The 22,789-nt window shown below is 43.3% G+C and overlaps 1 protein-coding gene across 4 annotated transcripts in view; it reads right to left on the bottom strand.

The window, feature by feature from the left end:
• DDR2 (discoidin domain receptor tyrosine kinase 2) overlaps nucleotides 1-22,789 on the bottom strand; it is a 153,526-nt gene that overhangs the window by 119,025 nt on the left and 11,712 nt on the right. For 2 of the 4 annotated variants that reach the window (XM_057727735.1, XM_057727734.1), the window contains one exon: nucleotides 11,297-11,443. The exons of the other annotated variants lie outside the window; for them this stretch is intronic. The gene's annotated coding sequence lies outside the window, so the exon portion shown is untranslated. The remainder of the gene's footprint in view (nucleotides 1-11,296; nucleotides 11,444-22,789) is intronic. 4 annotated transcript variants of the gene reach the window in all.

Below are 22,789 nucleotides of genomic sequence, written 5' to 3'. Positions count from 1 at the left end.
TAGATGATAGAAAAAAGATAGATAGATAGATGATAGATAGATAGATGATAGATAGATAGATAGATAATTGAGAGGCAAATAGATATGAATAGTTCTGTGTTGAAAATGTGGGTATGTGTGCATACAGATAGACCCGTGCAATTTTGCAAAAATATCAGGAAGGATGAGCATCAAACCTTAAATATTACAGAAAATAGGTATCTGTGGGGAATTAAAAGAGATGGCTGAGAAGGGAAATTTTACTTCTCACTTCACATCATCCTTAAATGATGGGATTATAGGTTGTGCTCACTGAGTGATTTTCAGGTTTTTCATTTAAAAATATTCAAGAAAAAAACAGTGCTACATAAATGCCTGCTCTTCAGCTGCAGCCATGGGCCACGTGACTTTGCATATACTCTGCTTAAGGTATACATTTCCTATCATGAACCACCACACACACACACACACACACACACACACAGTTTTTCAACAGGTGGGGGACTAACTTCACAGGGACGAAGGCGCTCGCCCAAGGTTACAGAACCAGGAAGTCAGAGCAATGACCCACCCACCACACTGACTGCGACCCTGTACTCTTTCCACAGTTGACACTGCTCCTCACATCAGAGTCTGTCTGTCCTTCATTTGTTCATTCATTCATTCCACTCACAGGTACTAATGCCTACTCTGGTTCCAGGAAAAGCTGCAACGATCAACAGGGCAACATCCCTGCCCTTCAGCAGTTCTCGGTCTCTTTTGCTGCTTATAAGAAACAGAAGGAAAAAGAATGCTCCATGGGCAGAGAAAGAGTAAACAGTGGGGAACTGCCCATCTGCCCTGGCTACTCTTGTGAGGCTGAGTCACAAGATGACTCTGACCCTCTCCTTCTAAAGTGCCCTTTGGTTCTGGAACATGGCAAAGATGCTCTCGACATTTGGGCATATCTTTGGTTTTCTCAACCAACCTCATATTTTTGTCCCATGTGAACATACAAGGAACGGAGAGAAAGGAGGGGAGCCATGTATATGTAGAAATTTGAAGGGAGTGGAGGGCTCTGGTTGTGGTAGAAATTATACGTGAACTGAAGGTTAAACTAATGGTTGATAGAAGTGGGAACTACTCACTGATGGTCCCTGTAAAGTTCATATTTACATGCTGGTGAAAAAGGAAAAAATTCCTCTGACTCAAAATAAACACAGACTTACGGTGGGCTCATGAGCGATTTTTCTTTGGATTTTCAGAAACGTTATAAATAGTCTAAATATTGTAAATAAGTCTCCTCTTATATATGTGGAGATCACAGGTTGGGCTCTATGGGATCTTAAAGTATTCTGAGAAGTGTGCACCTTCATCTATCTCAAAGTTCACTTAATTTGTTTTTTTTTCCATGGAGTTGAAATTTTTTTAAATGATGGTATCTTTTATATCCTTGACATGTACCATGGCTTTGATAAGAGGCAGTAAATATAAGTGGCCAAAGGATTGGTACACGCAGTCACTGTTCATCGGAACCGCTGGGGACCCGTCATGAAGGACAAGGACATGAGGTAGGAAGTGTTGAAGCTGACAGGTACAGAGGAGGGCCGGGGGCACGTGAGGCAGCTGTCACAACCAGAGGCAAGGTGCAGGCAGGTGAATGAGCACACCCAGGACCCTGAGGGAGCAAGGCTCGCCAGGCTCTAGGGCTGCAAGGAACCTTGGCAACCATCTGTAACCCTCCCTCGTGCCACAGGTGTGCCACCTGAGGTCCAGAGAGCTGCAATGGCTTGTAAGGACCACACAGCAGTATCAGCCTGGTCCTGTTGAAAGAGGCCCCTTGTCCACTTGACTGTTTCATATGTGCTCTGTGAACATGTCCCCAGGAACGCAAAGTAGAGGTTCAGAAATGGGAAGGTGGAGCATATACAAGAAACAGCACGTCTGAGAGTAGAAAATACACGTAGGGATAAATGAATCATGGGGATGAAATGTACAGCGTGGGGACTACAGTTACTAATATTGTAATATCTTTGTATGATGACAGGTGGTAACGATTTATCACAGTGATCATTTTGTAATGAATAGAAATATTGCATCGCTATGTGGTAAACATGGAACTAACAATGTTGTAGGTCAATTATACGTCAATAAAAATAATTAATCAATTAATTAAAATACATGTAGGAAACTGATGAGAACTGAAGTTGGAAAGATCAAGTGGGGTTTTGTTCTGAAAGCCCTTGAATCCCATATTAAGGTGTTTTATACCTTTTTTCCCTGAAAATAACAGAGAACTACCACATATGTTGGAGCAGAGCTCAAACAGCAAACTCACTATTTTTTGTCCCCAGAAACAGACTAACATATGAGGAGAATTTAACTAGGAAGAAGGAAAGATCTTCCTGAGAGTAAAAATAATCTCAGAATCCCAGGGAAGGAAAGAGCGTACCTAGATTTTTCATATATTCTCTCTGAAAAGAACAAATACTCCTTTATATCTTCCTTTTTAAAAAAATTACATACCTTTTTCTCTTTTTCTGATATAAAATTAATGCGTACTTATTTATGAATTTCAATTGCACAAAGAACCAAAAATGATCCTATAATCTCCTCAACTAAAACCAAACATGGTTAATCTTTTGGTATATTTCCTTCAGAATTTTTTTTTCTGTGCATTTTTTACATAATTGATCTCATACCTTTATATAACTTTATGACTTCTAATTTTACTTAATATAGAACAATAAATACCTTCCTGTGGTGTCTAAAATTCTCAAAACCATCATTTCAAATCTTAAACCCCATTTCCTTAACCATATCCCCAATGCTGGCCACTTAGATTATTTCTTTTTTGTATCTAATGCTTCATCTTTGTGTATAAATTTTGTCCCTTTCAGGATGTTTTCTTAGAACAGATTCACAAAAGTTAAATTCCTATATCAGATAGCATGGACATTTTTTAAGGTCATTCATATATCTTGCTGATTTATAATTTTGGGGGTCTATATGTCTAGAATTGCTAGAGTCTTTAATTGAATGAAAGTAGTTTCTCCTTTTTAATGGCCTTTCTCTAATTACAAAAATATTTCATATTTGAAGAAAAAAGTATCCATAAAATCAGACTGCTGGGGGGGGGGGCGGGGGGGGCAGGGCGCAGGGAACGCTTACATGAAATTTAAAGTCTATTCACCCTCAGGCACTTTTTGCTTGTTGCTTTCTCCTGTCTCCTGACCAGGGCTAAATCCCTCTTCTTTTCCTCACAACCTACCCCACCTCTGTCTTCTCCCAGCCTCTCAGATTCTTGGATATGATCAGTTCTGTGATTTATCAAGGGAGATTCCATCTTGTATAGCCTAGTAAAGAGGCCAAGTTCACACACAGACCTTGCCCAGGGCTCTGGGAAGTAAAGTTTTGCAACAAAAAGATTAGTGGTGCTTTCCTGATTTTCATGGCCTGTGTGTTTCTCATTATCTTCCCTTGGATGCAGTCATTGGCTTTTATTCCAAAGCCACTGGAGGCTGGTCACTGCTCCTCCCCTGAGCAGGGAGACTTCTCCAGGGCTAGTGGTAGGAGAGACATGAGTCACCAGCCTCTCACGTAGTCAGATCCCCTCCACTCCGTTCCCCCTGGCAGAGCTCTGCTTCATACTCCCACCTGCTCTCTTGCTGGGCCTCCCCACCCCCGCCTCCTTTCCCTCCCAATCTTTCTCACACACCACAGCAAGGTCAGGTCTTCCTGGAGCAGAAGTCATATCATCTTACAACTCTGCTCCAACATCTGCAGCAGTTCTTTGTTACCTACATGGGAAACAGGGCCCAACATTTTGCAATGAATCAATAAATGTTTAGCACATGCTTCCTAACGAGTGAGCACTAAGCACCATGGGAGCTATACAATGAGCTCTATGTCTGGTTCGGGGAGCTAAAACAGACCCGTGAAAAGGTAAACAAGGCTCCAGCTCCCACTGCCTTCCAGGTCTCCAGCCGCTCACATTTGCTGGCCAGCTCTCACACTCAACTTGTTTCAAACGGAACTTACTCTCTTCTCTCCCAATCGATGTTTTCTATAGAACAGCCCCACTATCCAGGTTCTCAAGACGAGACAGGAATATAGGGAGATGTGGGGGTCAGGAGATTTTGGCCTTGTAATGTCCATCAAAATCCAGCCTATCTACTTACTCACTTTCCTAGTAGTACGTAGGAACATAGAAGGGTACAGAAATAAACAAGGCATGTCCCCATTGCGTAAGCAGATAATCTAGTAGAGAAGACATCGAGCTTGCAGGAGGGGGTCCCCTGTTCAGTGTCAACTCATACACCCAAATCATGCTTCACAAACCTAAGTGTCCAGGTCCTCCCCCATTCACTCATCCAGTTTAGGAAAAATGGACTAGGACTTCCCACATATCCTCATGATTCTCTTGGACTTTTCTACCAAATCTCAATCAATCCAGACATTAGAACAACCACAATACTTGTGGGCACTTTATAGATCACTCTTCCAAACATTCCAAACACTTCAGATAATATTTTAGGATTTAACCCTGACAACAAAATCACAAGGTATGCTCTTATCACCTTCATTTTACAGATGAGAAAACCACACTTTAGGGAAGTTACATCACAGAGCCAGTTCCTTCCTGTGCAAGAGACATGTTTCAATTCCAATGTGTGTCAGAAACTAAGGGTGAACAAGTATTCACAAAGATCTCTGCCATCAGTGACTTTACAATCTGGGGAGAGGGACAAGCACCTAAACAAATAATTTCCACAAAATATGGTGTGAGGACAGATTATGCAGAAGTTGCACAAAAAGTAGAGAGAAGACATCATCTAGCCCAACCCACAGATCCAGGAATATTCAGGGAAAGTGGGTGAGGAGGGAAGAAACATGTCAACTAAACTAGAACCTGAATGAGTCTTTGGCACACAGATGGGGAAACTAGAATTTGAACTCAGGTTTGTCTTACTCTCCAATTTACGTTTTTCCCACCATCCTGTGACATGGTAGGTTTTCAATGGATACTCACTGAGTGACAGAAGAAATGAATGAATGAGTGAATACATACATACATACATTATGCTTCTTCCAGTGGAGAGAATGGCTGAAATGTCAGCCTAAACAGTAACTTTGGTTTTAAAACTCCCACATTCTGACCAGCTGAGCTAATCAGCTAATACACCTTAGGGAATTCCAGGAGGGCTCCCTGGTGACAGGGCAGGTGGTTCTCAACATATGGGCCCCTAATTCACTCCTACGATCTCTCAGAATTGGTTGACAGATTCTAGAATTGAGGAGAGGACTCCCCGCTTTTGTCTACCCCACTGCCTCAAAACGTTTAGTGTCCTGAGCTTTGCAGACAGAGGGAAAAGAAACTAAGACCAGAGTTCCTAGTGCTACAGAGAAGGTTCCCACAGAATCCCACACTAAACCCCTCTGGCTCCAGATAACGCTGCGTAAGGAAAATGGACCCTCATTCTCCTACACCTACCTCCTCTGAAATTTGGTTCTGGAAGGAGGAGAGCCAGGATCTCCAAGACTTGAAGATCAGAGCAGTGCGCCCACACCCTCAAGCGATTACATGGGGCTGCCTCTCTCCTCCCACAACCTCCCGCTCCTCTGTGTTTGTGGAGCAGATGCCTCTGTGCCAGCAACCCCCCTTCTGTACTTCCTGCTTCTCAGCCCAGATCTCTGCTTTCTGTCTTCGTGTTGCTTGGCATACACATGCAGCAAGCTGGGAGCCCGCGTGTGCCATCATTTCACAACTCAGAAACCCCAAATAGGAGACAGGTGGTGGGATTCTCCCAGGGAATTAAAGGACGGACTCCAAGCCCACGCCGCCTGAGTGTGGCTGCCCAGTGAGTGGCCCAGGGGTGGGCTGGGCTAAGGCTACCGTTTCAGTAGTAAAATACGGATTCTACCCAACCCATACAAGGCTGTTTTTATTCCTTGGTCCCAAACGTTTCTATTCAGAATTTCTACTCAGAATTTCCTCTTGGCTCTTTCCAATTTTTGAGGAAAGTCTAACTTATTTTGAACAATTAATGGAATCAATTTGTGGAGGAGAGAGTCATCTCAGTAATTTTATGATCATTTCTTTAAGGTATGAAACGAGCCTTGGAAAATCACAGACTCTTTGGCACCACTATTTGGGTCAATTTGGGGCTCAAGAGCCTGCCTGCTTGGGAGTTAGGATTTAATGATTTAACTATTCCATGATGGATTAAGATGGGCTTGCAAATTTTGCCAGTGGGGCAAAAGATCACAGTTATTGTCTTTTCCTTTAAGAAAATAGGGTTCATCTCATACGCTGGGGGTCAGCAAACTTGTTTCTGTAAAGGCCCAGACAGCAAATATTTTAGGCTTTGTGGGCCATAAGAACTCTGTGGCAACTATTCAGCTCAGCGGATGTAGCACAAAAGAAGTCACAGACAATATGTAAATAAATGAGCATAGCTGAGTTCAAATAAAGCTTTATTTACAAAAACAGGCCTGCTCGTTCTACCATTACCTAAGTAACTTCTTAAAAAAAAAAAAATCAGAACCTGCATTTAACATGATCCCCAGGTGATCTGTATATAGTACATCTGGAAACCAATGAGTCTCAAATACTAATCAAATTATATTGATAGATTCTGAGGCCTGAGATTCTGTATTTTCAACAAGCTCCCGGGTGATACTGATGCTGTCAGTGGATGATGCTTTAATTAGTAAAGAGCTGTTTTGATGATTCTCTACAAAACTAAATACTGGAGTAGAACATGGGAACTGGTGGGTACCAGCAGCCCACCACTACCCACCCAGGTTCCCTACCTCCAAACAGAAAAATGCATGCGTAACATTATGCTAAATGTTATGCCAAAGCAAAAACATCTGACATATATCCAGACCTTGACTAGGTCTCACAATCTTTTTTTTTTTTTTTTGCATGGGTGGTGGGGGGAACCTCGTACACATAAAAAAAGTAATGAATACAGAGGTTGTAGGAACAACTCTTGTAAGACAATGAGACATCAGTGAAAAACCCTGACAAATGCTGTGAATGTCTAGCAGGAAGACCCAACCCCTATCATCCATCATAAAGGAAGGGACCAGGGGTCCTGTAACCCAAGAAGCAGGAATTCTGAGTAGGTTCAGGGTCAGAAAGAAATTCAGTGAACATTTCCAGCCAGGAACACAACATGATTCCTTCAGCCCACCATCTCAGAATAAAAGGGCTGATGTAATATGAGAAATTATAAGGTACTGAAAATTAAAACAATGGAAATAAGATTCTACCAGCCCTAGATAAACTCTGAGGGCAATATATTTTGTGGCTGACCCTTAAATCTACTCATTAAAGCTACAAAGATCAAAGCAAAAACAAGAGATTGAGATCCTAGAAAACAGACGCAAACTGTTTCGTGCATATATATTTTTAGGCCCCCAGATATCTCCCCATGAAGGCTTATTGTTATGACACCTTAAATCTGGTTCCAAACTGCACCCACACTCAGCAAGAGGGGCATCGGAAATGAACATCTCCCAGAGCAAAGTCATCCCTGCCTCCAAGAACATGTACCACACAGATACTGAATCCCGAGGCTGGCATCCAGATGTCTCAGCCCAGCCAGCAGGCAGAGCTGGCAGCCTCCCTCCTTTCCAGCTTCATCTTCCACCACTCCTCCACCCCAACCCTCTGCTCCCAAGAGATTGCTGTTTCCTCCTCCCCCTCCACGCACATGCCCAGTCCGATCCTTGTTTACTGGTCACTCTGCATCCTTGCTGATGTTGACCATACTTGTTGGTTCACTCCACCAATAATGACTGACCAGATTTCCCTGGTGGTCCAGTGGTTAAGACTCCATGCTCCCAATGCAGAGGACATGGATTCCATCCCTGGTTGGGGAAATTCCACATGCTGCATGGTGCAGCCAAATAAATACATACATGTTAGAAAAAAAAAAAAGACTGACCCACACCTTTCTCTCTGCCTGTCGAATCCCTGCCTGGCCTCCAAGGTTTGGCCCAAGCTCCACGCCCTCCATAGTCAAGGCATTTGTCCTCTGACCAGCCCAGCCACAAGTGCTCTCTCCTTCCTTCAACCTTTCATCACCCTTTGGACACACCCTTACCTCCCCGGAGCGTACTTCTCTTTTGTGTTCCTTTCCTCTCCTATTAGCCACGGGCAGCTTAGGCTGGGGTTATCTCTCGTTTATATTTGGATCCTTCCAAGTCATTTCCAGGGTCCCTTACACATCACAGGTGCTCGTTAAACAGTGTTGTTGTTTTATTAAGTAAAAATACTATGCAAAGTCCTTGGATAACCATGACAAAAAGGTTAAAATAAATAAAATAAAAGAGCGTGTTGTCTAGCCCACCAGTTCTTTTTCAGATCACCGCGGTCTGTTCTCAGTTTCTGCTTTTCAGAACATTTTCAGAGCCCTGTCCATCCAGAAATGCCGCAGTCGACCTGTCGACCCCTGGCCCATCTAACCCCCAGTCCCCGGAGCCAGGCTTGCTGCCTCTGCTCCTATTGGCTCCCTCCTGTCCTGCGGTGGCACACCCGCCACAGCCCAGGCTCCCTGATTAGTTAGACGCCAACGCAGATCTTGCCTTCTCTGAAGTGATCCTGGCACAGCCCAATTCCAAAATCTCAGACATTCAGGTTTACGCAGCAACGCGCTCACAGCCTCTCATTTATCTCAACCGTAATCCATCCTGTGACAAGCAGCCACCTCCCAGGTTTGCTCCTGTCACGGCCCCAACGTCCACCCACCCCCCCCCCAAGCCTCCCCCACCTCCAGCCCCCCTGCCCCAATGCTGTCTTCATGCCCTAGCACACATGTCCCCCAGGACACATGAAACCAGAACCTCCCATCAGAGAGGCTCACGAGAAACAGACCACTTGCAATGGGAAAAAGACAGCTTGTAGCTCCTGAAGGAAAATCAAGTTACAGTTGGAAATACAAGCTTTTCCTTTAAAGGAGAAAGTAACGTTGGCAGCAATGCTCTTCTCAGCTGCCCTCCAACAGTGCTGAAAGAGCCATTTTGGGAGAGAAAGGGAAAGGAAGAAAGTGTGAGTGACAAATGGAGAGCAGAAAATAGCGAGAGAGAGGGAGAAAAAAGAGAAAGAGAGAAGACAGAACAGCAGCAGGAAGGCACAGAGCGGGAGGAGAGGGGAGGCAGAGCAAAAGAATGATGGTCAAAAAAAAAAAAAAAAAGGAGAAGAGAGCAGAGTGGGGAGGTGGAAAAGGCAGGGAAGGAGGGGAGGAAAGGGCAGAGGAGGACGGGCCGGCACCACTGGGTCTCACAAACACTGGCACCAGATCTGAGGCAGTCCTGCCGCTCTCCCCCAGAGGCTGTGTCATCCGCAAGGGGACAGGCTCTCTACTGGCTTCTTAGAAACACTTAGCACTGTGAAGTCTATGTCAGAGTCCCCTGGGCCCAAAAGAGACAACTGAACAGAATTCAGGGGGTCTACCTCCAAAGGCTCTTGCTAACTTTCTGCACTCAGCCTTCACTAGAGACGCAAGATCTGTGAAAAGTCGGGGAGCATACCCTCACAGACTAAGCCTCATGTTCCAGTTTCTATTAATAACTCTCCCTTCCCCTCACTAGGGTTCCGGTTTAGATGCTAAATTACTTGCTCTTCCTATTAATAAGAGACACAGGAAGCTGAAACGTATTAAGTCTCTAAACAGACTGAAATACTTAGTCTCATCATTCCCAGAAAAGGAGGAAGCCTGCATTGGTGACCAGAAGAAACCAGAAGGATGCTTTCCTGCGGGAGCCAAAGTACTTGAGGTAATTCTAGGCATAATACTATGAGGGTGTGGGTGGGGGAGGTGCCCAGATTAGGCTTCTCAAGCCATGGCTATGTAAAGCACATGCCTTGGATATTGAAATAATAATTTCTAGAAATGGTCATTTAAGGTTGGGTGGCAGGGGAAGAAAAGACCACAGTGATAGGTATCTTTATCCTTCTGAAAGGTAAAGCAGAATGAGTCACAGATAAATAAGGTCTGAGGAGTCGAATGGAATAGAGAAACTGTGCAATAACCTCTGGCCCGTGGTTAAGTGTAGCTATGGTTTATTCATTCTGAAATGCACACCATGGAAGCTCAAGTTAAGACCGCTTAGCTCTCCAGTATCAAGAGTCTATGGGAAGGAAGAAAGGGAGGGAAGCGGGGACGGAGGAAATGAGCTTGAAGGCAGCCTATGGGAAGAAAGGGACCGAAGATATTTTATCACCACAGGGAGGCTGAGTAATGGGGCAGGGGGTAGGACTACCTAGGTAATAAACAGAAGGAGTAAATAATCCCAGGAGCATTTGCTAAAGTGAGAAGAAATCTCTGGGAGAATGTGAGGAAATACTACTTTACCCTCCTGCCCTCATCCTTCATCCCAAGGATGGTCCACATTATTTACTCAATGGTACATTCATTCAACAAGTATTACGGGCGCTGCAAGCGACGCACGTCTAAGTCAAGGCACTGGGTCCTCAATGAGCATCTTCCACACGCCAGACCCCACGCTGGATGCTGGGGACGCAGGCATGAAGGAGATGTGGTTTCTGCCTTCAATAAGCTCCAGACTGAGAAGGTCTCAGACGCATGAAATTGCTACAGTTCTAGTTTTGTTGATGGGATTCGAGTCTCCCAAAGGATGAACTGAGAAGTCCCATTCAGACCAAAATTCACCCACAGCAGACCACCTGGACCTATGTAAACGCCTGTGGTTGCCTCACAAAAGCTCTGCAGCGTATCACGCTTCTCTTTCTGCCTTGGGTCCCAGAGCTAGGTAACACACTTTTCGGCAATAAGCATCCCTGAGCTAGGTTTTCCTGTACATTTAACTCTCCCAAACCTTATTACAGGGCTCTGGTTCTCTTACCCTGGTTTTAGTAGTTCTGTTAAGTATTATTTTTCTCTCAACCACCTCAAATTATTGCTGGAAAGGGGCCATCTGTTTAAAATTTTACAAACGATATTTACTATTAGCAGAGGCTCAGACTGATTCAGGAACTCCAGAGATTCCAGTGGGTCCTGTAGGGACAGGGAAGGCCTAGAGAGCCTGGGTCACTTGGAGCTGGGGACGCAGGACACCCCAGGATGGGCCTCTCTGGGCTGGCCACAACTGGGCCAATGAAGTGCAAAAGGGAAATGGACATTCAACGTCAGGTTCTCTATACAATCAACTCTATAACCTTTTCATCTGATATCACCTCTAAGACAGAACCCAAGGCTCACATTTCCCCGCGACACCCACCAGGGTAAGTGAGGGGCTCAGGAGAGCCACACTGTCACCCCCAACCTCCTGCGGTGACAGAGCTTCAGTGGCCAGCCCTACTTACATCAACGGGTGCAGAACATCCTCTGAGGGACAGGATCCTCGGGAACGGCTGGCCTCTGCTTCTCTTCAATTATTGCAGCTTCTTTGCTTCAAGCCACAAGCCTCAGAACTTTCTAGAGCATTGAACCCCCGACCAGTTGTGGATCTCCTTTTAGGGAGGGGGGAAAGGGAAAGCAATAGTTTATTACAGACTTTTTCTTCACTCACATTTTCTTTCCTATTTGACATTTCTGTCCACCACCATCAAACAGAAGCCTCCCAAGGACCCCAGGCACTAAGGGAACGTGACAAAGCCTCAAAGAGATTTTGTTTATGGGGGTTATGCTGTTGATATTTATTGATTTAGAACTTAAAAACTGAGAAGTTTTATTACTTATGACTTCATTAAAATAATAATAGCATGTTAACACAAAGAGGAATTTTTAATAAAAATTTTTCAGAAAATATTTAGTGAGAAGAGTGACACTGTTTTATATTTTAAAAAATCTCTTTGATATCTGGCTTAATCAAACATTCTCTTATCTGCTTCTGGATTCAATTTGTTGCAATAATAATGACATGTTGCAAACATGTCATTTAACCTCTGGAAACTCCACCATACACCTGTAGGAGAATGAGAGTGAAAAAAGCAAAAACATCTTAATGTTATTATGAAAATAGTTTTGATCTTGTGGATCCCCTGAAAAGGTCTCAAGAACTCGAAGGGATCCCCCGACCACACAGGAACCACTGCTCCACACAGTCAAAAGAAGTCTCACTTCCACCTCGGACTATCAGTTCCCGTCTTCAGATGCAACCAGTTATCATCTACCTGAGTAGTTTTCTAGAACTGTCCTACAGGTAAGTAAAAATATATGGACGAACAGGATTTTTTAATTTAAAAAAATCAAGTCTCAGCATCCTATACATGTCACCTTGGGTTTTCTGTTATACGTGTTGGGGGTAGCTGCATTTTAGCATATGTAGTTACATCATTCCTTTCCACAGATCTGTCGTTTTCCACGGAATGGATATAACAATATATAACTCTACACAGTGCCACAGTGTCCAAGTGGGTTGCTGAACGACTACTATAAGTTACCAATTTCTTCAGTGAAAGATGTAGAACTTAAAGGAATAAAGTGGCCACATGGAGCAAGAATGGATGTCACATACATTAGTACAGCTTTCCTCTGGCTTCTAGTTCCCTAACAAGGCACGAAGCTGCAGTCTTCAAAATTTGAGAAAATAGCCAAACTTTTGCTACACTACTGTCCTTTTATACGTGGGGTTTACCTCACTGTTCCAGAAAGACTTGTACTAATATCTCTGTGCCTATTTGTACAGAAATGTTTACAAACATCAACCTCTCTTGAAACGTACTCACTGTCACCAGTGTCGCATCATGGGGGAAGACCCAAGTGTCCCCAAACAGTATTTCTGAAAACTATTTCCCTGTGGTACTAAGGTGGCAAAGGTTAGTCCTGTTAGATCACAATTTCCCTGACATAGAAAACCCATCACCCAAAGGAAACCCTCACCTCGTATGACTGATTTGGCCTAATTACATTGCAGGCTTCAAATGCTACAATGCATGCAGACTACCTGGGTTCATTTCCTCACCCTGAGATTTACCAGCTGTATAATATTGGGGGTTACTTAGCTTCTACTCACTTGTGAAAATGGAGATGATGATGACTATCTCACAAATCTATAAAGAATAGTTGCAATTCTCTATTAAATGTGCCTGCCATGGACTTCCTAGGTGGCGCAGTGAGTAAGAATCCGCCTGCCAATGCAGGAGACACGGGTTCCATCCCTGCCCCAAGAAGATACCACATGCGGCAGAGCAACTAAGCCTGTGCACCACAACTATTGAGTCTCTGCTCTAGAGCCCGTGAGCCACAACTATTGAGCCCATGTGCTGCAACTACTGAAGCCCACGCGCCTAGGGCCCCTGCTCTGCAACGAGAGGCCACCACAATGAGAAGCCCACGCACCACAATGAAGAGTAGCCCCCACTCGCCGCAACTAGAGAAAGCCTGTGTGCAGCAACGAAGACCCAACACAGGCACTAAAATTAATTAATTAATTAATTTTAAAAAATAAGAAAATAAATAAAATAAATAAATAAATGTGCCTGCCACATAGTAGGTGCTCAGTGCTCAGTAACTGCTAGCCCTCTCCCTTTATTGTTCTGTAAGCAGAAATAATATGAGACTGATCTTATGTCCTGGGCTGAACTGGCTTTTCAGGGAACCCCAGCAGCCTAGTCTTTTAGGAAGTCTGGAGCTATAAGAGACAGGGACAAGAGAAGATGATGGAGAATTTTTTTCCTCTTGTGAGAGGTTTGTCATCTGTCTGATTCAAAATGAGAGACACAGGTCTGCTCTCCTCCCCACTAGGCCAGGAAAACAGGCACCCACATTCCCGGCATTTCTGTTCCAACTTTTCAGTCTGTCTCTGAAATTATATAGGCCAGCGTGGTTTGCATTTTCAGGCCCATAGAACCTAGAGAAAACCCACCAAGTTTGGGCGAGCCCCTCAGGTGACCTGCGCCAAGATTTACTTCTGAACAGCTCCCAGGAATAGAACCAGCGCTCACAGTCATTACAGACCCGGGTATCATGAACTCCATTCACAGATGAGGCGACTACGGTTTGGAGACATTAGGTTAATTTCCCAAGGCAACACCGCTAACAAGGGCAGAGTCAGAATTCAAAACAAAGTTTGTCCTACTCCAAAACGCAAGTTTTTAAGCACGTTATCATATGATGCTCCAACTAGAAAGGAAACCAGCCCTGTCATGACGTAGCAAGGCCGGCAGCTTCATAGCAATGGTCTCACAAGAGAGGCAAATTATCCTTAATTGTAAGTCAAGGATTTTACTAACCCCATATTGTAAAAACTCAAAATCAAAATTCTTTAGAAAATCATACCTTAACTAGATGCAAAGTAGAATGGCGGGACACTAAAACCAGTATTTTATTATTTTGGATTTGTAGATTATTTATCTTATTTTATTTGCATTTGATTAGATCAATTATTAAGATTAATAGTTTGTTTCAATTTGTAGATTATTATTTTTAAAATAGATTAATAATTTAATATTAATTTAGCCAGTAATATTTCTAGCTCCTAGTATATATCAGTTACTATGAGTGTTAAAGATGAAGAAAACATGTTCCTAGACCTTGAAGAAGAAGATATAGTGGACATTATAAGATATAATAGATATAACTTTATTTATATATATATTATATATATACATAAATATATATATTGGGGTTAGTGAAATAATAAGATAGAAAAGAATAAGATGCTAAAAGAAAGAGAAATCAAGCCAGTAGAGTGTTCAGGGAAGACTTGAAGGAGGGAGGAGGCATCATTTGAGCTGACTCTTGAAATATAACTAGGATTTTGTCAGAAAAAGCAAACATAAAAGTCTAAGAAAAGAGACCAATTTGAGTAGGCAAGTTATGGAATGAGGAGATCAAGAACTAGCAGCTGGAGGACAGGAACAGCTCAATAACTGAAGCCAGAGCTGGAAGGTGGCTGAGACTGTGGATGTTGGCAAGAGGTGAGCACAGGTGACTGGGTAAAGCTTTGGAAGAGGGGTGGCAGGTCAGGAAGCCGCCACAGGAGTCACCTGGCATGTGGCATGCTTAGGAGCGAGAGGGCGGAGTGGCCAATGGGAGCCTGACCTAGAGCAATGACATCATGAAGGGAAAGAAATAACGTGGAGGCATGACCATAATCACGTGGAGAGGACTGAGGGTCCATCAGGGACCAGCCACAGCAGGGAAGAAGGACGGAGTCAAGGAAGCCTGCGTTTCCAGCCTGCAAGTGACAAGGAGCATGTCACTATGGAGCAAGAAACGTGGGAAAGCTGGAAGAGGAACTGGTTCATAAGGGATGACTGTGAGTTTGGTTTTGAACATAAAGAATTTGATTTCCTCTCAATGGAAACAGATAAATACATTGAGCAGAGGAGTAGAAATCTGAGTCTGGCATTCAAGAGAGAGTTTGGTTCCATCGACAGATGGATGGATAAGAATATATATGTATATACCCACACACACACATACAGAATGGAATACTACTCGGCCATAAAAGAGAACAAAATTTTGCCATTTGCAGCAACATGGATGGACTTGGAGAGCATTATGCTAAGTGAAATAAGTTAGACAGAGAAAGACAAATAATATATGATATCACTTATATGTGAAATCTAAAAAATATAACAAACTAGTGCAGGTAACAAAAAAGAAGCAGACTCAGATACAGAGAACAAACTAGTGGTTACCAGTAGGGACAGGGGAGGAACAACACAGGGTAAGGGATCCAGAGGTACAAACTATTAGGTATTAAATAAGCTAGAGGGATAAATTGTACAACCAGGGACTAGAACCAATATTTTGTAATAAATGGAGTATAATCTTTAAAAATTGTGAATCACTACCTTGTATACCTATAACATACAGTATTGTACATCAACTATACCTCAATTTAAATAGGCAAATAAATTTAAAAAAGAGACATTTATGGATTCACATTTGAACATCAAGTACGTAAAGGCAACAACTGAAGTCTGAGGCAGATGAGATGACCTGGGAAGAAGGAAGAGAAGAAACCGGAAGACAGAACCCTGGGGCTTGTCTGCACTTACGGGTGGAAGAACGTCTCTGCTTTCCCCACTACCCTCTGGGTGAGACTCAAGACAACAAAAACAGTTCCTCCTCACAAAACATCGCGACTCCCTGATCTAACCCAGTTCCCTCAGTTCACAGAAAAAGAAGACTCAGGCCCACACAGCTCACTGATTTATCCAAGGCCTCACAGCCACATATCAGTAAACCTGAGATGAGACGGATTAAGTGACTGCTGGGAATCAGTCTTGCCTTAGCAATTGGACAGTTGCTTGTGCACCGTATGACATGCTTGGATTCAGAGAAGCCGGAGAGCAAACCAGAAGCTCCATCTACCTCTGCTCCATCAGTCCAGCACTGTGACCCTGCTCAACCACATAACCAGCTCAGGGGTTCAAACCACTCTTACTCATCTTGTTGTCACCGTCCCTCTGCCCTCACTTTCCCCACCACTGTCTCCACCACCAGCGTTATTACAGAGTAGAAAAATCAGATTATTTTCCTCTTCTGAAAATGCACATGACCACAGACTTTTGGAGCTGAAAGAACTTAAGAATTCATCTAGGGACTTCCCTGGTGGTGCAGTGGTTAAGAATCTGCCTGCCAATGCAGAGGACAAGATGCGAGCCCTGGTCCGGGAAGATCCCACATGCCGCGGAGCAACTAAGTCTGTGCGCCACAACTACTGAGCCCGCATGCAGCAACTTCGGAAGCCCACACACCTGTGCGCCACAACAAGAGAAGCCACTACACTGAGAAGCCTGTGCACCATAATAAAGAGTAGCCCCCGCTCACCACAACTAGAGAAAGCCTGTGCGCAGCAACAAAGACCCAATGCAGCCAAAAATAAAAAAAATTAAATTAAATTTTAAAAAAAGAATTCATCTAGTATAGTATAACCTCCGTGCAAACAGACCCTGAGAAGTTCAATGACCAGATGACCAGTTAGTAGTAGATCCCAGACTAAAATTCCAAACTCTTTTTTTCTTTCCATTATACTATCAACCTTTAGTGCAAGAGATTTTTTTTTTTTTTTTTAAATGAGATCTTCCTGGAACAGGGATCGAACCCGTGTCCCCTGCATTGGCAGGCGGATTCTCAACCACTGCGCCACCTAGGAAGCCCCAAGAGACTTATTTTTAAGATAATCTTTCTTGTCTCTAATTTCTTGAAATTATGCTACGTAGCCCTCTCCCCTCAAGATGCTTCTTTAAAAAACGAGCTCCATGGTCCACAAAGTTTGTGGAGTGCTATAAGCTACACCTCTCTCGGGTGGTCAAAATGCTTATTACCATATTAAGACCTTGGGAAGTCCTTGCAATAAAGAAACATGCTTAATTCTCTAAGAATATTTCCCAAAATTATTTGGCCACACAACTCTGGCCCTATTGTTCTCTATTTAACAACCCACTGATTTCCAAGGATTGCACTTTGAGAAGAACCTTTGTCCAATTAGCAAGATTTCCTTTGTTAGATTTCCAAGAAGAAGTGCCAATAACTGAGAGATCCTCCCTGTGGCAACCAGGTGGGAGGACCAATGAGAGACAGAGAAGGAAAGAGAAACAACAAAGAGCCCCAGCCTCGTCCAGACCCACCTGCTCTGCCAACATCAAAGGGCAAAACAGTTACTTGAGAAATTTTGACTGAGGACCCTGGTTCTAAGCATAAGGCACTCGTCTCCAACCTACAGTTCTCATGGGGAGATGGGTTTCCAGGTTCTCGTACACTCCACATCGGCTAGCATGTGACTTTCACCCTGCTTCTGCCCCACCACTAGCAGCAATGCTATCTCATCAGTGTCCTTCAAGTTACATCCACAGCAGCTCGAGCTTGTCCTTGCTCCTTCCATCACCCTGGTCCAAACCCGGTCACTTCACGTCTGGAGCACTGAGAGCAGCCTTTGGGCGAGTCTCCCTGATGACTCCTTCTCCCCTGCAATTTCCCTGACTTGCTGAAGTCACATTACTCTTCTTAAAACAACACTGTGCTGGCTTTAAGATAAAGGAAAATGTTCAAAATTTCTACACAACATCCAAAGCTCTCCTTAATGTAATAAAACACATCTATGCAAGGCTATTTCTCCCTGCTCCCCAGTGCACATGTCCCACCACCCCAGGCTCACATCCTCACTGCTCATAGCCGGCCGCTCATAAGCAGTCTGACAGCCAAGCCTCTGCTCTTCCTGCTCTTTGCTTCCTGCCTGCCTGACTCCATCCAATTCTTCCTCCACTTTCAGCTTCCAGCCCCAGTCCCCTGACAATTCAACCCCTTCCCTGCACTCTTGTGCTTGCAGACACTGAGCAACTAGCCCCGTATTTCCTTTACTGTTTCCTGAATTTTCTAACTGATAATAAACTCAGGAAGAGAATAGACTGTCTTATGACGTTCAAGGCACTTAGCAAGTACTAAAAAAAAAACACACACACACACACAAAAAAAACTTTTGCTGAATAAAGGAATAAATCCTTTATTGACCTCAGAACCAAGAGTTAAGTGGAAAATTTCACACCTACAAAACAATAAGAAAACTAACCCCTTTCTGGGCCTCAAAAGCATTTATACATTTTTAGTTCAATTGATCTTAGTTTTAGGAAAGGGGAAGAAGATTGATTCTTTCCCATCCTGGGGCACTTGGGGAGTTTTCATTCTTTTTTTATGGACAGAGCTGTGCTTTCTGCCTGCTTCTCATAGGCTCCTTGCTGTGCTTGGCCTCCAGGAGAGAGAGTCTAGACTGAGTACATTAAGTGATATTTAAACATGTATCTCTAAGTTTTCCATGGGTCTAGCCAAAAGAGTTTTCTTTCCAAGAACTTATTCTCTATTGACAATTGTTCCTTCCTTCATTCATTCTTTGAATTATTTGACAAGCACTGGGTGAGTGAATCCTTGAGATACAAGGGTGGATAAAAAACAATCATGGTCCTCGAGGCACCCACAGTCGAATGCAGTTTTACTCTAAATGCAGGCAGAGGAACAACTGCAACAGAATCACCCAAGGGAGGTTGTTAAAAAAAAACACAGGTTCTCTGGTGCACAGAAAAATTCTTACTTAACCAAGTCTGAGGTGGAGCCTGGGATCTGCATTTTTAAAAAGCACTCCAGGTGATTCTGATGCATACTGAAGTTTGAGACTCACTGGCCCAATGGAAGGACAGGCATGTAAGCGGATGATTATAAAACAGTGGTGTCTACTTGCAAAAAAAGAGATATCGACAAGGTATGACCCAGGCTCAAGGGGAGTCACGAAGTAGTGGTGAAGCGTTAGGTGTTGCAGTGAGAAAGTCCTAGGCTCAAATTCTTATTCTGCTACTTACTCGCTATGTGAGTGATCCTCTTTTAGTGTCATGTGTTCTCATATATAACGTAAGAAAAATACCCACTGCACACAATTATTATAAGGTTTCAATGAGATCATGTATATAAAGTGCTTCACATAAATCTTGGTACACAATAAGCACTCATCACTAAGTTGTCATGATAATTTTCTTTTATGTATAAATTCACAAGTGAATTTTTTTTTCTTTTTTTTTTCTTCGGCCATGCCATGTGGCTTGTAGGATCTTAGTTCCCCCACCAGGGATTGAACCCAGGCCCCAGCAGTGAAAGCACCGAGTCCTAACCACTGGACTGTCAGGGAATTCCCTAGATATTTCTAATTATTAATGAAATTTAAAGAAACGAGGTCAGATCAAAGGTTTTCCTGGAAAAAAATACGTAGCTTGAATTTAGTTTTAAAGCTGAGGAACTCCAAGTGTAAATGTATTCTTTCAGTCCACAACATTTCTAGAATTTTTAAAATTTTGTATCTTTGATTCTATTATTTGGAACTTTTAATACTCGTGGTAACCAAGCACTGCCACGCGATTTCAGGGCCTGCCTTTTCTTTGTGTTTACAATTGTCCAAGTGCCAAATGAAAGCCAGATCAAGTCAAAGCGAGAAACAGAGGAGACGGTGGGAGAGTTGAGTCATTGGGTGGTAGGGGCGGTTTAATCTGCTCAGCCACTGGGGTCAATGCCAAGTTCATGCCGCGTGCAGCTGTGCGACAACGCGGACTCTGACCCTACACACCAACGCCCGCCAGTTTATGAGCAGAAACCTGAGGCACAAACACACAAAGCACAATGGTTGTGTCACTGACTCTATTAGTAACTAGATACCCATTTTGTAGCAATTTCATTATCACACCCCTGATAACCTCATCTCCAAGTGACTAGACAGTTGAACAGATTATCTAATGATACCAAATTAAAACGATCATTTGACCCTTGCCTACCAGCAGAGGTTTGGTTAAGTAAGTATGAGATCTGATTCCCCACCCCCACCCCAAACAGCATAAACCCTTGAGGCTATTAATAATAATCTGTTTAACTTACTCCCATAGGCATTTTCTACATGAATATTAATTACGTTTAAACGACAGACCCAAATTAAATGTAGTCCAGGCCCTGAGGCCACATGTGTCCACTCTATCTTTAACTTCCACATAGTGGTTAGTTTCAACAAACCACATCATCTCACGCATTAAAATGTTTTATTATTTTGTTGAGTTTATACTATATTTGATTTCATTTATAAGTTTGCTTTGGCCTTATAGTTGCAGAAGAATTAAAGCATAAGAGATGTTGCAATATTTGGATTTATAAGAAATATATATCTGGTCATTTAGAGGACCAAAACATATTTCTCATATATATTTGGTCTTCATCCACAGATCCAGGCTCACAGAGAGGTCCCAAAACCGGTGGAATTTCCTAAGTGATGAGAGCCAGAAAGGTGCCTTTTGTTAGGTTAATGAGGTGATTCTAGAACCCCACCTAGGGATGGGAGCTGGTTGCCAGGGAAACCAACCTTGTGATTAGAGAGTTGTAACTTTCAGTCCTACCCCACTGAGCTCTGGGGAGAAGAGGGGCTGGAGGTTGAGTCAATCACCAATGGCCCATGATTTAATCAGTCATGCCTGTATAATGAGGCCTCCATAAAAACCCAAAAGGACAGGTTTCAGAGAAATTCCAAGTTGAAGACTACATGGAGATTTGGGGAGCATGGTGCCTAGTGTGGGCATAAAAGCTCCTCACACTTTCCCCATACCTTGCCCTATTCATCTCTTCATCTGGCTATCCCTGAGTTATCTCCTTTTATGATAAACCTGTCATCTAGTAAATAAAATGTTTCACTGAGTTCTGTGAGCTGCTCTAGCAAAGTAATCGAACCCAAGGAGGGGGTCGTGGGAGCCTCTAATTTATAGCCAGTAGATGAGAAGCACAGGTGACAGCCTGCAACGGGCCTCTGAAGTGAGCTGTGGTGAGGGGGTGGGGGGCAGTCTTGTACGACTGAACCCTTAACCTGTGGAATCTGATGCTGTCTCTGGGCAGTGTCAGAATTCACTTGAACTGTAGGACACCCAGGTGGTGTCCAGAGAATTGTTTGGTGTGGTATGGGAAGCCCCCACACATACAACACACATGTGGAAATTGGGTCTGGGAACCTAATTTCAGTGTATACCTAGCTGTATGTCTGCACAGGTTTTAACAGTGTCCAAATAATCAGTCATCCTAAGGAGCTGTAAAATAGGTCCATATATTGTTCAGGTGTGAGGAATGCCAACTCAGGTCATCCCGAGGGAAGCTTTTTAGAGAGCTGCTCTATTCTGTGCCGCTGCCTCTTCACCAAGGGAAGCAGTGGAGAATCTGCTCGTTTAGAAGCCCATGACTGAAACCATCCCTGCAGGGCAGCAGTTTCCTACAGCCTCAGCAGCTGTCTCATTACCTGCCCAGTGGACCCCATATCAGCACCAGCAAGGCTATTATTCAGGGGGAGGGGGAGGGGAAGGTAGTCGTTCTTTGAATGTGGAACTCATTTACCTTACACCTGAAGCCATTTAGCTGGCCTTAAGAGTGTGGTTAGTGGTGGGGGTGGGGACCACTGAGTTCTGTTGAAAGGAAATGACATGGGTCTAGATATCCCAATGCTTTCTCACCACTCTTACCTAACCTTCATTTATTCACGAGAAAGTACTTTAACACCCCGTGATCAGTGGAGTGGATGTTTTTCCCCAGTACCTACTACTGAATCATGCAGTGGTAACTATAGTAACCTCCTCATTGTAAGGATGGACTTGAATGTATTTTTGAAAGGAATCATAGTACTTCTCCTAGTACCTCTGAGGAATGGTGACTGAGTAAATTTAGGAACAGATTGTGGATGACAAGAGCGTCTGTTCCTACAAAGGGCTGGATTTAGGCTTTTAGAGGCTCCAAGCACTGAAAATATTGTAGCAACCTCCCCACTCCCACCTCACCATGTACTTTGTTATAAAAAAAAAAAAACGCTAAATGTAGCATTAATTGTAAGAACATTCAGTAAAGTTCCTATTTTTTTCATTATGACTGTTTCAATACTTTTTTGGAACTCCAAATTTCAATTTATTTCTGAAAGAAATTGGAGGTGCCCCTGCCAGTGCTTTAAACACCTTCGTGGAAAGCAACATTGTAAGTGAATCCAGGGGCCTCACTTGCATCATTTCACCTAAAACCAGGGTTCATTTGTTGCAGTCAGTCTGCTGATAACAAATATGGAGCCATTTTTATGTGCCGACTTCTTTTCTTCCTACTTAACTGCCCAAGAATTTCTTCACCAGCCTTCTCTTTGTCCTAACCTACCCAACTCAAATAAGGACTTAGATCTAAGAATCGGAAATTCCTTTCAAACCGGTACTACTTAGTAAATTAGGGTTGGAAATTAGACCTTCTGCCCTATATAAAACAATGCTCCTTTTTTTCTTCTCCCAGATTACTTATGCCCAAGGCAAGAAGGTACTGGTTGTAAGATCATTAGAAAATGCAGAGTCATTGACGTTTACATATGT

The sequence above is a fragment of the Hippopotamus amphibius genome, chromosome 3, assembly GCF_030028045.1.
Source record: "Hippopotamus amphibius kiboko isolate mHipAmp2 chromosome 3, mHipAmp2.hap2, whole genome shotgun sequence".
In the NCBI taxonomy this organism is placed as follows: domain Eukaryota; kingdom Metazoa; phylum Chordata; class Mammalia; order Artiodactyla; family Hippopotamidae; genus Hippopotamus; species Hippopotamus amphibius.
This window is presented reverse-complemented; position numbering and strand designations above follow the sequence as displayed.